At 45.9% G+C, this 14,664-nt stretch overlaps 1 protein-coding gene and 1 non-coding gene across 2 annotated transcripts in view; one reads left to right on the top strand and one right to left on the bottom strand.

The window, feature by feature from the left end:
• Window positions 1-1,510: 1,510 nt before the first annotated feature.
• CPXM2 (carboxypeptidase X, M14 family member 2) overlaps window positions 1,511-14,664 on the top strand; it is a 171,949-nt gene continuing 158,795 nt past the window's right edge. The window contains exon 1 of the mRNA XM_029080238.2: window positions 1,511-1,802. The gene's annotated coding sequence lies outside the window, so the exon portion shown is untranslated. The remainder of the gene's footprint in view (window positions 1,803-14,664) is intronic.
• LOC114817614 lies at window positions 14,311-14,448 on the bottom strand. The gene has a single exon (XR_003765476.1). It is a non-coding gene; the product is annotated as a small nucleolar RNA SNORA7 (small nucleolar RNA).

Here is a 14,664-nt window from a genome sequence, read left to right as displayed (position 1 = left end):
AACACTTATGAATAGAAATATCTATATTTCTATATATACATATCTATATTTCTATTTATTTACATTGATTCCTGTTTCCTTGTTTTGATGTCTGTCTCCCACCCTCTAGATTGTAAACCCGTTGTGGGCAGGGATCATCTCTCTTTATTGCTGAATCGTACCTCCCAAGTGCTCTGCACACAGTAAGCGCTCAATAAATGCGACTGAATAAATGAATGAACGGAGGAACGCATACGCACGGGAGCCTGGTGCTCATAGGAGACATAGCTTTACTTTGGAGATTTTTATTTTTCCTGAAAGACGACCGCGCCCCCAGTAGGTCGCTCCACGGTGGCCGCCGATGCGCCTTGGTATCCGGGGTTCCAGCCTGCAGCGGGGGCCACGGCCGGGAGGTCGGTTAGGAGGGGCTGGGTTTTTCCCCCCGCGGTCTTCCCTCCTTTCCCTGCGGGGCCACCCCTCCGTTCCGGGTCACCCCTCCGCCACGACCGCGAGTCCACGGCTCAGCGGCCAGAGCCCGGGCTTGGGAGTCACAGGTCGTGGGTTCTAACACTATCAGCTGTGAGACCTAGAGCAAGTCACTTCACTTCCCTGGGCCTCAGTTCCCTCAACTGTAAAATGGGGATTAAGACTGTGAGCCCCACGTGGGACAACCTGATGATTCTCCCCCCCATAGCTTAGAACAGTGCCAACGTTATTATTATTATTAAATCCGACTCCCCCGACCCCCCCGTTTAGACTGGGATCCCTGCCGTTGGGCAGGGATCGTCTCTATCTGTTGCCGAATTTTCCATTCCAAGCGCTTAGTAATGATAATGGTGGTATTTGTTAGGCGCTTACTATGTGCAAAGCACTGTTCTAAACGCTGGGGGGGATACAAGGTGATCAAGTTGCCCCACGTGGGGCTCACCGTTTTAATCCCCATTTCCAGATGAGGTCACTGAGGCCCAGAAAAGTGAAGTGACTTGCCCATAGTCACACAGCTGGCAAGCGGCGGAACCGGGAAGAGAACCCATAACTTCTGAGTCCCCAGCCCGGGCTCTTTCCACTGAGCCACGGTGCTTCTCTAGAGAGAGCTCTGCACCCAGTGAGCGCTCAATAAATAGGACTGAATGAACGAGCCGCAGAGCGGGCCGGAGCGGCGGCTGTGGGTCCCGGGGGTCCCGGGGCTGGACGAGGCGGCTCTCCGGCCCGCCCACTCGACGGGCGGGGGCCGGCGCGGGGCGGGGCCGTGGGACCTCCGCGTTCGCCCCGCTCCGCCCCCTCCCCTGAAGCTCGGGCTGGGCCGGGCTGGGCCGGGCCGGGCCGGGCTTGGGGGCGCGGGGTCCGAGCCTGGAGCGTTGCACTCACCTGCCCGGCCTGGGCCTCCCCGCGGCCGGCTCGGTCCGCTGCTCCCGGCTTGTCTCTCCGCTTGGCGGACACATCGGAGGGCGGAGGCCGAGCCCCGGAGGGGCAGCCCGGCAGAGGCGGCGTCGGGGGTGGCGGGGGCAGGGGCTGCGGGGCCGGGATGGACGCGGGCCCGCGGGGGCTCGCCCTGGTGCTATGGGGCTTGGTCCTGCTTCGGGCCCCCCTCGGAGGCGCCGGCCTGAGGGAGCGGCCTTTCCCCAGCCGGAGCGCGGGGCTGGGGGGGGCCGGGCTACGGCGCGGATCCCCGCTGGTCCGGGAGGAGCCGCCGCAGCAGCCCGAGGCGGGGGCGAGGGGCCCGGAGCGCGGCGGAGAGCCGTGGGAACCCCCTCCACCCCAGCCGGCCAGGAAGGAGCACAAGCCGAGAGGAGGCCCCGGGAAGGGGCTGCAGACGCCGCCAGGTAAGGCAGCTCCTCAACTTTCCAAATCCCCGCATAGTTCATTCAGTAGTCCCCGGTGCCTCCCAATGGGGAGTGTGCGCCCGCGGGGCTTTGGGGGGCAGCAGGCGTGGACGCCAGCGCCTGGGCACTCGGATGGGAAAAACAGAATCATCATCATCATCATAATAACGATGATGACGATGGCATTTGTTAAGCGCTTACTGTGTGCCAAGCGCTGTTCTCTGAAATTTTCGGATTTAAGAAACTCCCTGACTCTTTTGACCCGTAGTCCGACTTTTCCTTACTTACCTCCACAGAATCCAGTCATCAAATTCCACTCTCCAACTACCCTAGAGCCCCTCTTTCTCTTCATCTCATCTGACGATTCCCTCCAGTCCCAAAGTGGCCCCTGCTTTCTTAAAAGCAGTTTGTTCTGAGCTTCTTTAAAGCAGAGGGTCTGAATTGCCGTCGGATGATCCCGAAAGTCCTTTCAAGGAAGGTCAAAAGATTTGTAGTTGTTTGTGGTTTTTTTTGGCACCGAATTACTTCTCACAGCGATACTGTACCTCGTCCCTTCTCCCACTCTCTTCAACATCACCCTTGCATTTGGATCTGCATCATTAATTCACCCCTCCCTCAGCCGCACAGCACCTATGTCCGTATAATAAGGATGGTATTTGTTAAGCACTTACTACGTGTCAAATATTTATTGACATGAACGTTTGCATCCTCCTCTAGCTGTGAATTCCTTGCGGTCAGGGAACGTGTCTACCAACTCTGTTATATTGTATTCATGCCGTACTCTCCCAAATACTCTGCCCACAGTAAGCACTCAATAAATCTGATTGTTGTACAGTTCGTTTTAACTTCCCAGACAATCACTGGACTGTGAGCCCCTCATGGGACAGGGACTGTGTCCAAACTCATTAACTTGTAGCTACCCCAGTGCTTAGAACAGTGTTTGACACATAGTATGCGCTTAAGAACTAGCATTAAAAAGCCCCAAAGCAATGGCATAAGCAGTGCCGGTGCTGGTTGAAAAAGTCTTATCTTCAGAGCAATGAAAAACTAATAGAAAATTTGCAGAGCTTTTAGATTTGACAGCATCGCACTTTCAAAAAAAAATTATGCTTAGAGAACAAAGGTCCCAGAAGTTTCAACTCTTTCACTGAATTTATAAGTCGTAGTCATATGCTCTGTGTTTATAGAGCAATTGCAGATTTATTTTCTGTTCTCTTAAAGTACAGAAAATACTTTTGGAAGGAGTTAATATTCTCCGGGTGATTTTCTGGAGTATTGACCCAATCACAATAGTGTTCAGCTGTGCTAATAATAATAATGATGGTATTTAAGTGCTTACTATGTGCCAGGCACTGTACTAAGCACTGGAGTGGATATAAGCAAATCGAGTTGGACTTAGTCCCTGTCCTCTGTGGGACTTGCAGTCTCAATCCCCATTTTCCGCATGAGGTAACTAAGGCACAGAAAAATGAAGTGGCTTGCCCAGGGTCACTAAGCCGACACATGGCGAAGCCGAGAGTAGATCCCATGACCTTCTGACTCCCAGGCCCAAACTCTACCCACTACACCATGCTGCTTCTCTGCCTCAAAAAAGGTTTGGAACCCATGTATTTTATTTTTAGATAATAATGATGGTATTTGTTAAGCACTTACTTTGTGCCAAGCACTGTTCTAAGCGCTGGAGTAGAAACGAGGTGATCAGGTTGTCCCAGGTGGGGCTCACAGTCTTTATCCCCATTTTCCAGATGAGGGAACTGAGGCACAGAGAAGTTTAAGTGACCTGCCCAAAGTCACACAGCTGATAAGTGACGGAGTTGGGTTTAGAACCCACAACCACTGACTCCCAAGCCCAGGTTCTTTCCACTATGCCATGCTGTGGAGTTGGAACCAGTGGGAAGGTGCAAGGGCCTTTGTTTCCTGTAGTTGGAAGGACAGTGTCAAGGAAATTAGGATTGACACAAAAACAATTCACATAGTTGTTTGCAGTCACTTGGTGGAAGAGATACAGGAAAACAGATCTTAATAATAATTTTGGTATTTGTTAAGCGCTTACTATGTGCAGAGCACTGTTCTAAGCGCTGGGGTAAACACAGGGGAATCAGGTTGTCCCACGTGGGGCTCACAGTCTTAATCCCCATTTTACAGATGAGGGAATTGAGGCACAGAGAAGTTAAGTGACTTTGCCCACAGTCACACAGCTGACAAGTGGCAGAGCTGGGATTTGAACTCATGAGCCCTGACTCCAAAGCCCGTGACTCCAAATGAGCCGTGACTCCAAATCAACACACAATTTCAGGATCAAGACCTTAGATAAAGCCTTCCTACAGCTTTCCAGGAGCGTTGTGCTGTAGTGATCATATCTTAGCATTAATTCAAATACTATCTAAACCACAATGTGGCTTCAGAAAATCTCACAAGCAACATTGTGATTTAGATAATATTTGAATCAATGGAAATCAGTTTACTGAGCATTTACTATGTGCAGAGCTTTGTACTAACCACTTGGGAGAATACAGTTAGAGTTGGTAGACATGTTCCCTACCTGCAAGGAGCATAAGCCCTAGACTGTAAAGTCTAGAGAAGAAGACATGTTAAATTACAGCTATGTACACAAGTGCTGTGGGACTGAAAGTGGGGTGAATAGTAAGGGCATAGGTGATGCAGAAAGGGAGGGGAAACAAGGGCAATGGGGCTTAGTTGGGGAAGGCCTTTTGGAGGAGATGTGATTTTAATAAGGTTTTTAAGGTAGTAGTCTGTTCTGTATGAAGCGGGAGGGCCAGAGGGAGGACATGGGCAGGAGGGTGGTGGCAAGATAAATGAGATGGAGGTACAGTGAGTAACCAGGCATCAGAGGAGCAAAGTGTGTGGGTTGGGTTGTAGTAGGAAATATGAAAAGTAAGGTAGGCTTGGTATAACAGATTGAGTGCTTTAAAGCCAGTGGTTAGGAGTTTCTGTTTGATGCAGAGGTAGGTGGGCAGCCACTGGAAGTTTTGAGGAGTGGGGAGTTGTGGGCTGGATGTGTTTTGTAGAAAAACGATTTCGCAGTACATAGAAGTAAGGAAGGAATGGGAAAGAGACAGGAGGTAGGGAAATCAGGGAGTAGGCTAATGCAGTCTCAAGGCAGGATATGATAAGTGCTTAGATCAGCATAGTAGTTTGGTTAGAGACGAAGGGCCAGATTTTAGCGATATTGTGAAGGTAAAACTGACAGGATTTGGAGAAGCAGCATGGCATAGTGGATAGAGCACTGGCCTGGGAGTCAGAAGGACCTGGGTTCTAATCCTGACCACCACATGTCTGCTGTGTGACCTTGGGCAAGTCACTTCACATTTCTATTCCTCAGTTACCTCATCTGTATAATGGGAAAGGAGACTTATGAGTCTCATGTGGGACAGGGACTGTGACCAATCTGATAACTAGTATGTCCCCCAGTGCTTAGTTCAGTGCCTGTCAGATAGTAAGCACTTAATAAATACCATTATAGCTATATATAATAAATAATGAAAGAGAGTTGAGGATATTGCCAAAGTTACAGGCTTATGAAACAGGGAGGATAGTGTTGTGTTAATTCTGCTCCAAAATAAACCTCTTTAAATCACCCTCTCCAACCCTGACCTCTCTTCTTCTCTGCAGTCTAGCATTTCCTCTTGCCTCCAAAACATTTACAAATGGATATCACACAGACACCTCAATCTTTAACATGTCCAAGACAGAATTCCTCCTCTTCCCACCTAAACCCTGTCTTCGTGCTGATTTTCATTCACTCATTCATTCATTCAATCGTATTTATTGAGCACTTACTGTGTGCAGAGCACTGTACTAAGCACTCAGGACAGTACAACACGACAATAAACAGACACATTCCCTGCCCACAATGAGCTTACAGTCTACTGCGGCAGAGACAGACATGAATATAAATAAATAAATTACAGATATGTATGAAAGTGCTGTGGGGCTGGGATGGGGGAAGAGCAAAGGGAACAAGTCAGGGTGACACAGAAGGGAGTTGGAGAAGAGGAAAAGGGCGTTAGTCAGGGAAGGCCTGTTGGAGGAGATGTGCCCTCACTAAGGCTTTGAAGGGGGAGAAATCAGATTTGAGGTGGGAGGGCATTCCAGACCAGAGGCAGGATGTGGATGAGGTGTCAGGGATGAGATATACTAGACCGAAGCACAGTGAGAAGGTTAGCATTTGAGGAGTGTGTGGGCTGGGTTGTAGTCGGAGAGTAATGAGGTAGGTTGGAGGAAGAGGAGGAGCCTGTGAAGAAGACTGAGAATGAGCAGACAGAGAGATGAGGAGAACCAGGAGAGGATGGTTTCAGTGAAGCCACATTTGGATAATGTTTCCAGGAGAAGGGCATGGTGTCGAAGGCAGCTGAGAGATCGAGGTGGATTAGGATGGAGTAGAATTAGTTGGACTTGGCAAAAAGGAGATCATAGGTGACCTTTGAGAGAGTTGTCAGAGCTGGTTACATCAATTTGAGAATCATCCACATAGATGTAGTAGTTGAAGCCATGGGGAGCTAATGAGTTCCCCAAGGGGGTAGGTGTAGAGAGAGGAGAGACCCAGAACTAAGCCTTGAGGCACTTCCATAGTTCGAGGATGAAGGGCAGAGGAGGAACAACCAGAGAGATAGAGAACAAGAACTAGGAGAGAACAGTGTCCGTGAACTCAAGGTTGAATAATGTTTCCAGGAGGGAGAGAGTGGTTGACAGTGCCAGAAGTAGCTGAGAGGCTAGGGAGAATTAGGATGGAGTAGAGGCCATTAGATTTGGCCAAAAAGATGCCATTGGTGACTTTAGAAAGGGGAGTTTTCATGGAGTGAAGGGGATGGAAGCCAGATTGGAGGAGACCAATAAGAGAATCAAAGGAGAGGAAGTGGAGGCAGCCGATGTAGACATCTTGCTCAACTGTTTGGAGAGAAATGGTAGGAGGGGGACAGGGTGATAACTGGAGGGAGCCGTGGGTCATGGGAGGGGTTTTTGAGAGGATATTTGAGGATGTTTGAAAACACTGGGGAAAGAGCCATTGTATGGTCAGACTCCATGGGAAACATTTGGGCTAGCACAGTCAAGGCCGACACCCACTCCATCCTGTCTCGTTAATTGCACAGCGCTGGCGGAGTGCCAACCCTGGGTGGGAGGAAGAGGGCTCTGCCGGAGGAAGGAGGCCCCACAGCAGCAACAAGACCGTACAGTGAACGACCACCAAGGACATGCCACCTCGTGAATCTTGGGGCCCCAGAGATATTTGGAAGGTAGCATTGAGCCAGGTGACTGATGCCTCCTCCCCTCCCCCCCTACAGGGCCCCTTTTGTTCTTGGCACACCAGAAGGGATATAAAGGCAGTGCATGCCGGGGGAGGGTGCAGTGTGGTCTCTCCAAGTCCGCCGGCCGTCACGGACTGTTCTGTGGGTAAGCCCCCCCCCCCACTCTAAATAAACTGTCAACCTGGATTTATCCGCCTCTTTCTTCGGTATTCCATTACAATTGATATATGGGGGACGGGTAGACTACGCAGGCTCCGGTCCCACCCGGTGCAGCCGTCAGAAACTGAGAGGTGGAAGATAGGAGACAAGAAGGGATGGGGGAGTTGTTTTGGTAAGGTGGGAAGGTAGGGTTGGAGTGGCTAGATTTTGAGACGAGGCAGGAGATCTCATGAGATACTATTGGGAAAATGGGAGAGTTGAAGGGGCAAGAGGAGGGAGAGACTGTAGACTAGTAGGGGATAGTGATTATATTATCTTTGAAATCCTGTGGTACCTATTTGTGCAGGTATTTGATAAATAAAATGCAATGAGATCTGGGTGCTCTTGTCAAAAATTGAACTACTTGCCCTCTCTCTCCTATCTAGCCCTTCATCTAACTTTCTCTTCGTATCAGCAACTCCACCATTCTTCCTGTTTTTGAAGCTTATGACTTTGATATTATCAATTAATCAATGGTATTTATGGAAGAACAGCATGGCCTAGTGCAAAGAGGTAAGGTGGCTTGAAAATGAGAGGACCTGGGTTCAAATGGCTGTACTACTTACCTGCTGTGTGACCTTGGGTGTCATTTGATTTCTCTGTGCCTCATTTTTCTCATTTGTTAAATGGAATTGGAATACCAGTTACCTTTATTCCTTGGGCTGTGAGGATTGTCTGTACGTTCTGTAATTCAGTTCATCTGTTAGTCAGGTTTCTGAACTGCTTTTTTTGCATTTAAGATGAATATGACTGCTTTTTAATTTTTCAAGCACAGTGAAAGGTAATTGCATTTAATACTAACCAGAAAATCAGATCGATGTAGATCAATCAGATCACTACAGATCCCTGTAGAGACAGTTACTATATCCATAACTTTTTAAAAACCCATTCACAATACAGATGATCTCTTGCCTGAGTTAATATCTGTGGTATCTGTTAACCACTAATCATGTGGTAAAGCTCTGTACTAATCTCTGGGGGTAGGCCTTGGATCAGACACGGCCCCTGTCCCACATGGAGCTGTTTATAAATAGTAGAATGGATGTGCAGAATTACCTCAGTGCACCTCAAATCAATCTCTAGGGAATCACTCTTTAAAATGGGAAAAAGTAATTGACCTGGTCCTTAGTGAGGTTTCATTGCACACGACCATTCATTTTTTCTTGTCCTACAGAAAGATAATCATTTCCTAATATGGGAATTATTAATGTAACCAACCCCATTAAATTAAATATGTAAAAAAGAGTCAAGGGCTTTTCATATTCTGTGGTTTATGAAGAGACTCAGAAAATGAGTTGAAATTTTACACACAGTAGGAAACCTTAGCAGTGTTCATAATCTTTTTTCTGCATCTCCAGGTAAATGTTGAAGTACTATACCTCAGACATTGCAGGTACTTTGTATTTTCAGGGTTATGATGACTTGTAGTCTCACAAATGTATTTTAACCTAGTGTTTACCCCCCTGGTATCACAGTGAAAAATATTTTAACCATTCTTAGGTTGTTGCTCTGGTTGTACCTTGCAGCTCTTAAAACTCCACCAATGCAATCAGCTGGGAATGCTCTTAGTTTTACATTGTGACCTGCTTGATTAGTTCACCCTCCTTTCAATGATGTTTTCTTTAAAGGCTACAGATGCTTAGCTCAAGAGATGCAGGGCTACTAAAGTCCTTCCAATTTAGGCAAACACTGGGGCAGGAGTTGGTTAAGAAAGTTCATCTGTGCTGGAATCTGATTTTATCTAAAGAGGCATATTCCATTACACATACAACCAAGGATAAAGCCATTATTGTTTGATACTTTACCCAGGGAGAACAATCTTACAATAAAACCTTTTTTATGGTGTTTGTTAAGTGCTTACTATGTGTCGAACACTGTTTTAAGCACTGGCATCAGTACAGGTCAGTTAGGTCAGGCAGAGCCCCTGTTCTGCATGCGGTCTCAGAGTAAGTAATAGGTAATGAATCCCCATTTTACAGTTGAGGAAAATGAGGCACAGAGAAGTCAAGTGACTTGCCCAAAGTCACACAGCAAGCAATTGGCAGAGTTGAGATTAGAACCCAGGTTCTTTGACTCCAAGGCCTGTGCTCTTTCCACTAGACCACATTGTTTCTTCTAGGTATATATTTTGATGGTTTACCCTATGCAGAAGCCTGACAGCCTGATGCTTTGGTCAAGCAAATCCACCCCCAGTGATTAAAAAATCGACAATTAGTGAATTTTGGATGAAGCTCTGCCCACATTTGGTGTGAGATTATCAGGGCATTAAAAAGACTCCTGAGCAAATAGTGTTATGGTCTCTCTACCTTCAGGTAAATTTTTGAGATTAACAAGGCTTGCCTCAGTTTTCGAGACCTGCTCTTGAGACATTCACATGATGTGAATTTACATGCATGATTGAAGAAGACCTTTTAATGGGGAGAAGTTTGAAGGTGTTGATCCAGAGTGAGTAGGCTGCTTGGCATTTAATGAAGATGAGAAGGCTGTTAGTTTAATCTAAATTGGAAAAAAATACTTTACCAAGTTTGAAAAACAGTTACCATAATTAGAATGAGTTTCTGTTTCTGCATCTTTGTGCAAAGATTGATAATCTTACCAAAATACTTTTAGTTGATAAAATGACTTTTAAGTACTTTTAATTAAGATTAAACAATAGTTTGTTCTTTAACCTTGCAGTATATAGTAAAGTGGGTGGCACATAGTAAGCACTTACAAATGCCATAATTATTATTATATAGTTTCATATTAATTTTCCAGAGGTTCTGGAACAGCTCCAAACATACATAATAAGCAAGTCTGTCGAAATATATATAGCCATTTGTGATACAGCCACCTTTTCCAGGAACACGACACCACTTTATCAGGGTTATATCTGTATATAGGTATGTGCTTTTGTGTGTTGGGTGATTATAAGGACGGGGGTGGAGGGAGAAGGGAGTGAGAGAGCACGGGCACATGCACACATATACATTCTGTCTTTGGACTTTGAAGATGATGCCACTGACACTGAGAGCCTATCCATCGTGGTGTGTCTGAATAGACCTTTGGGCTTCTCATAGTCAATTCCACATTGAGAGTCCAGGAAGTTTGCCCCTTGCTGTTTTGATATGCTTGCCACTTGTAGAACCTGCCTCAGTTTTGAAGAATGCTTCTTTGTCTCAGTACTTTGTAGAGCAATCTTTCTATTGCTTACTGCTCATCAGGCCGGCCTGCTGCTGTGATCTCCCATAGGTCATTGCCTTGTCACATAGTTTGAGATTGCTTTTGCCTTCCCTGCCTGTTTATATCCCCTGTCAGTTCCCTATAGAGCATCTGTTTGGGTATCTTGCTGCTGTTTGTTCTTTCACAGTTCCTTCACACAGGTTCTTGCTTCTTGAGGCTCATTCATCATTCTTGAAAGAAGACTTGACCTTCAGCATCATTTCCATTGTTACCACCACCATTTCCTCCTCCATCTTTCATTCATTCACTCATTCATTCATTCAATCGTATTTATTGAGCATTTACTGTGTGCAGGGCACTGTATTAAGTGCTTGGAAAGTACAATTCAGCAACAATACAGTCCCTACCCACCTTAATACTCCATCCATCATATTTATTGGTATTTATTCTGCATAGAGGACTAAACTAAGTACATGGGGGAGTAGAATAGAGATAGAGCTCATCTGTCACCATTATCTTTACTCACATGTACTCTTCAGTGGAGCTGCAGAGACTGCCATGCTTGGAGAAGCAGTGAGAGACCTGGAAACTGACATTAGACTATGCTTTATATCCATTAGGAAATTGCCACCTCAACAGGCCATGAGTATCATTGATAGTTTTCTTTCCAGGAAATACTGTGTGCAGGGGGCTATGTTCTTGAAGTGTACACCCTAGAAGAAGTGAAGATGAGCATGAATCATTTTGCTGAATTAGTACAGCACTATGAACCCAAAATGACCAAGGTTACATGCTAGCCTTTACCTGATTAAAGTCCTACCGCAACCAAAGGTTTTTACTGACAGCATAGAGGAGAATGAGGTCACCAAACTTTGCTACTTTGGCTGCTGATAATCCGATGGTGCTCAAGTAGACCAAAAAAAAGACCAAAAATGAAAAGATAATTTAAGAAGGCCAGGATGGCAGGAAGAATGATAGGTAGAATTTGGAGACAAAGAGGCATCAAGCATCTCATACCCTCAAAAAATCAATTCATGCCCAAGGACTTGCTCTTATTATTAAGAATAATAATAACTGTTACATTTATTAAACACTCTTTGCCAGGCACTGTACTAAACGCTGGGGTGGTTACAAGCAAATCAGGTTGGAAGCAATCCCTGTAATTCATTCATTCATTCATTGTCATATTTATTGAGTGCTTACTGTGTGCAGAGCACTGTACTAAGCGCTTGGGAGAGTACAGTACAACAATAAACAGACACATTCCCTGCCCACAATGAGTTTTCAATCTAGGTGGGAGGGACAGACATAAATTCAAATAAAATTACAAATCTGTATATAAATGCTGCGGGGCTGGGAGGGAGGAAGAACAAAGAGAACAAATCAGGGCAAAGCAGAAGGGAGAGGGAGATGAGGAAAGGTGGGGGTCTGGGAAGACCTCTTGGAGGAGAGGCCGTCAATAAGATTTTGGGGGCGGGGGTAGGGCAATTGTCTGTCAGATTTGAGGAGGGAGAGCATTCCAGGCCAGAGACAGGATATGGGCTAGGGGTTGGTGGTAAGATAGGCGAGATTGAGGTACAGAGAGAAGGTTAACCCTAGAGAAGCAAAGTGTTCGGGCTGGGTTGTAGAAGGAGAGTATTGAGATAAGGTAGGAGGAGGCAAGTTGGTGGAGTGCTTTAAAGCCAATGATAAGGAGTTTTTGTTTGATGTGGATGCGAATGGGCAACCACTGAAGGTTTTTGAGGAGTGGGGTGACATGTCCTGAATGTTTTTGTAGAAAAATGATCTGGACAGTAGAGTGGACTGTAATGGGGAGAGTCAGGAGGCTGGGAGGTCAGCAAGAAGGCTGATGCAGTATTCCAGGTGGGATAGGATGAGTGATTGTATTAACATGGTAACAGTTCGGATGGAGAGGAGAAGCTGCTTGTTAGCTATGTTGTAGGATCCACAGGGCGTAGTGATGAATTGAATATGTGGGTTGAATGACAGAGAGGAGTCAGGGATAACACCAAAGGTACGGGCTTGTGATAGAGGAAGAATGGTGGTGCCATCTACAGTGATGGGAAAGTCAGATGGAGGACAGGTGGGAAGATCTTTGGGTGGGAAGGTAAGGAGCTCTGTTTTAGACATGTTAAGTTTGAGGTGACAGGAGGTCATCCAAGTAGAGGTGTCTTGAAGGCAGGAGGAGATGTGAAACTGCAGAGGGGGAGAGAGATCAGGGCTGGAGATGTAGATTTGGATATCATTCGCATAGAGGTGGTAGTTGAAGCCATGGGAGTGAATGAGTTCTCCAAGGGTGTGGGTTTAGATGGAGGATAGTGAGAGACCCAGAACTGAACCTTGAGGGACCCTCATAGTTAGGCGGTGAGAGGGATGGGGCTCACAGTCTTAATCCCCATTTTACAGTTGAGATAACTGAGGCACAGAGAAGTGAAATGACTTGCCAAGGTCAAGCACACAAGTGGCAGAACTGGGATTAGAACTCATGACCTTCAGACTCCCAGGCCCATGCTTTATCCACTATGCCATGCTGCATCCATCCACAGCCAATTTAAAATTATCTCCTTTTACTTATATCCGTGCCTGAAAAATCCAGATGTCTGTAGATTATTAAACACAAAAATGCTCAGGATTAAATTGTTGTTGGCATTTTAATGTTATATATCACCTTTGTTAGTCATGTTTTTTAAAAAAGGTAGATGGAGACATTAAGAGGACCGAATAATGCTATAATCATCATGCATTAAAAGTCAGTGAGCTAAATGGATGAAATATTGTATGTCCCCTGAGCAGGGTTTCAAGGATGATGAAAAAATTTCTGGAAACTAGAACTCATGTTTATCATTATTTGAATAAAACACAATTTGAAAATGCAGACATGTCTTCTGTTTTCCACAATTCCATTATCTGGTATTTCCCTATGGCCAGTTGCATCCTGATTTTCTCTTATCCTTGCTTCCTTTGCAAGCTCATGGTTGTTTTTCCCATTTTTTATTTTCTTTTTTGATAGTGTGGACTTGCTAATATTGCTCCATCTGGCTATGAAAATTTGATTTGTCTACCATTGACTATAAAGCTATTCCTTGCTCAGCAGTATCTTCACAACATCTGTAAAATCCTCCATTTCGTCTTTGTCCAAATTGCTACCATGCTGATCTAAGCACTTATCATATCCCATCTTTACTACTGCATCAGCCTCTTTGCTAACCTCCCTGCCTCCTGTCTTTTCCATCTCCCATCCACGCTTAACTCTGCTGCCCAGATCGTTTTTCTAAAATAAGTTCAGTCCGTGTCTCTACTCTTCTCAAGAACCTCCAGGGGTTGCCTATCCATCTTCTCATCAAACAGAAACTCCTTTGTTGTTGTTGTCTTACGCCGTCAAGTCATGTCTGAACCATAAAAGCATAGAAGCTTAGACATGCTGTTGAGAAGCAGCGTGGCGCAGTGGAAAGAGCACGGGCTTTGGAGTCAGGGCTCATGAGTTCAAATCCCAGCTCTGCCACTTGTCAGCTGTGTGACTGTGGGGAAGTCACTTCACTTCTCTGTGCCTCAGTTCCCTCATCTGTAAAATGGGGATTAAGACTGTGAGCCCCACGTGGGACAACCTGATTCCCCTGTGTTTACCCCAGCGCTTAGAACAGTGCTCTGCACATAGTAAGCGCTTAACAAATACCAACATTATTATTATTAACCATAGCGACACCATAGACACATCTCTCCCAGAACACCCCACTTCCATCTGCAATTGTTCTGGAAGTGTATCCATAGAGTTTTCTTGATTAAAATATGGAAGTGGTTTGCCATTGCCTCCTTTTGTGTAGTAAAAGTCTCTGCCCTCGACTCTCTCCCATGCCGCTTTTGCCCAGGACAGGTGAGTTTTGACTTGTAGCAGATTGCCTTCCACTCACTAGCTACTGCCCAAGCTCAAAATGGAATGGTTAGGCCTCTGCTTGACTCTCCCTCTTGTAGTCATGACTGGTAGAATACTGGAAACTCTCCAGGTGTGAGCCTGAGAGGAAAGAAACTTCTTACCATCAGATTTAAAGCACTGCCCCTTAGCCCCTCACATCTTACTTTACTGGTTTCCTACTACACTTCAGCCTGCACATTTCACTTTTCTAATACCACTCTACCCACCCTACCCCTTGATCTTATCTATCCCATGGCTGACCCCCTTTGCATGTGTTCTCCCTTGGGCCTCTAACTCCCTTCACCTTCATATTTCTATATATCAC

Source organism: Ornithorhynchus anatinus, chromosome 16 (genome assembly GCF_004115215.2).
Source record: "Ornithorhynchus anatinus isolate Pmale09 chromosome 16, mOrnAna1.pri.v4, whole genome shotgun sequence".
NCBI classification, from domain to species: Eukaryota; Metazoa; Chordata; class Mammalia; order Monotremata; family Ornithorhynchidae; genus Ornithorhynchus; species Ornithorhynchus anatinus.
The sequence above is the reverse complement of the archived record's forward strand: the minus strand, read 5'-3'. Positions and strand labels throughout refer to the sequence as shown.